Source organism: Neoarius graeffei, chromosome 26, assembly GCF_027579695.1.
Source record: "Neoarius graeffei isolate fNeoGra1 chromosome 26, fNeoGra1.pri, whole genome shotgun sequence".
Taxonomy (NCBI): domain Eukaryota; kingdom Metazoa; phylum Chordata; class Actinopteri; order Siluriformes; family Ariidae; genus Neoarius; species Neoarius graeffei.
This window is the reverse complement of record NC_083594.1, coordinates 3,402,551-3,405,356: the sequence shown is the minus strand read 5'-3', so window position 1 is coordinate 3,405,356 and position 2,806 is coordinate 3,402,551.

Sequence of the window (2,806 nt, the reverse complement as noted above, 5' to 3'; positions counted from 1 at the left end):
TCAAGGAATTAATCAAAAGCCTCAAATGTGATTTAATAAAAGGTAGCGGCGAAGAAGAAAGTATTCAGCCTCCATTTAAAAGAACTGAAAGATGCAGCAGACACAAAGTACTTTGTATTTATTATGTGGGAAATACGCTCAGTATACAGTAATATGGATTTATTATTTTGAAAACCCACCAACTGACTGATCTGGCACATTTTAACTGTGCCACAGTAATGACATAAATAACGGCGTGGCAGAGGAGTGTGTTTTTACATTTTACCAACGAGCTCACTGTATAGTCCTCTATATAGTAATTCCCTAGATAGTGAGTAGGGAGTAGTGAACGAGTGAGTGATTTTGGACACAGGGAATCACTCTCTACACCCGTGGTGAGCAGAAAAGCATCTCAGCATGCAACAGCAGAAAGAACACCACACTGGGTTCCACTGCTGTAGCCAAGAACCGAGATCTTAGAATCAACAACAAGTTCCTATTAAAGTGGCCGGTGAGTGTATATAACACAAGTGTTGCTTTTCTTTGTGATATCTTCAAAGATCAATACAAACCATATTTGTAACAGTACAAGGTGTTTTCTTGGTTGAACGATTAATGATTTTCCAACAAATTGTTCTCTAGAAGTTTTGTCAGCTGTCTAAAGCAAAGATTAGATTTTTGGGTTTATAAAGCAGGCAAATCTACAACCCCAATTCCAAAAAAGTTGGGACAAAGTACAAATTGTAAATAAAAACGGAATGCAATGATGTGGAAGTTTCAAAATTCCATATTTTATTCAGAATAGAACATAGATGACATATCAAATGTTTAAACTGAGAAAATGTATCATTTAAAGAGAAAAATTAGGTGATTTTAAATTTCATGACAACAACACATCTCAAAAAAGTTGGGACAAGGCCATGTTTCCCACTGTGAGACATCCCCTTTTCTCTTTACAACAGTCTGTAAACGTCTGGGGACTGAGGAGACAAGTTGCTCAAGTTTAGGGATAGGAATGTTAACCCATTCTTGTCTAATGTAGGATTCTAGTTGCTCAACTGTCTTAGGTCTTTTTTGTCGCATCTTCCGTTTTATGATGCGCCAAATGTTTTCTATGGGTGAAAGATCTGGACTGCAGGCTGGCCAGTTCAGTACCCGGACCCTTCTTCTACACAGCCATGATGCTGTAATTGATGCAGTATGTGGTTTGGCATTGTCATGTTGGAAAATGCAAGGTCTTCCCTGAAAGAGACGTCGTCTGGATGGGAGCATATGTTGCTCTAGAACCTGGATATACCTTTCAGCATTGATGGTGTCTTTCCAGATGTGTAAGCTGCCCATGCCACACGCACTAATGCAACCCCATACCATCAGAGATGCAGGCTTCTGAACTGAGCGCTGATAACAACTCGGGTCGTCCTTCTCCTCTTTAGTCCGAATGACACGGCGTCCCTGATTTCCATAAAGAACTTCAAATTTTGATTCGTCTGACCACAGAACAGTTTTCCACTTTGCCACAGTCCATTTTAAATGAGCCTTGGCCCAGAGAAGACGTCTGCGCTTCTGGATCACGTTTAGATACGGCTTCTTCTTTGAACTATAGAGTTTTAGCTGGCAACGGCGGATGGCACGGTGAATTGTGTTCACAGATAATGTTCTCTGGAAATATTCCTGAGCCCATTTTGTGATTTCCAATACAGAAGCATGCCTGTATGTGATGCAGTGTCGTCTAAGGGCCCGAAGATCACGGGCACCCAGTATGGTTTTCCGGCCTTGACCCTTACGCACAGAGATTCTTCCAGATTCTCTGAATCTTTTGATGATATTATGCACTGTAGATGATGATATGTTCAAACTCTCTGCAATTGTACACTGTCGAACTCCTTTCTGATATTGCTCCACTATTTGTCGGCGCAGAATTAGGGGGATTGGTGATCCTCTTCCCATCTTTACTTCTGAGAGCCGCTGCCACTCCAAGATGCTCTTTTTATACCCAGTCATGTTAATGACCTATTGCCAATTGACCTAATGAGTTGCAATTTGGTCCTCCAGCTGTTCCTTTTTTGTACCTTTAACTTTTCCAGCCTCTTATTGCCCCTGTCCCAACTTTTTTGAGATGTGTTGCTGTCATGAAATTTCAAATGAGCCAATATTTGGCATGAAATTTCAAAATGTCTCACTTTCGACATTTGATATGTTGTCTATGTTCGATTGTGAATACAATATTAGTTTTTGAGATTTGTAAATTATTGCATTCCGTTTTTATTTACAATTTGTACTTTGTCCCAACTTTTTTGGAATCGGGGTTGTACACATTGTACCAAACACATTATGATTAGGAGATCAGTAGTTGATCTATTTATTAAAATCACTAGAAAAAAAGTTTCAATAGAAAAAAATACTTGTAAGAACATCAGCAGCTGGAGTCAAGTCAGTTCATTTTTATTGTGCTTTTAACAATATTGTCAAAAAGCAGCTTTATAGAGGGAAAAAAAATAGACTTTACACATATGAATTAATTTTATCTTTCATAAACATATCTTTGATGAGTAATCCTGAGGCAACGGTGATGAGGAAAAACTCCCTCAGACGACACGAGGAAGAAACCTCGAGAGGAAACAGACTCAAAACGGAACCCATCCTCATCTGGGTGATAAACTAAAATTAAACCAGTTTGCTCTTTAAAATATTTTCGAGAAAGCGACGGTGCGACTTATATCTCACAGCATTTCTATGCATTAATATATTTCTGTATTTTTATACCAGACACTGTCCACGCCCCAAGACACACGTACAGTAACCAAGGTTACTGCGCAGTGCTGAGTCT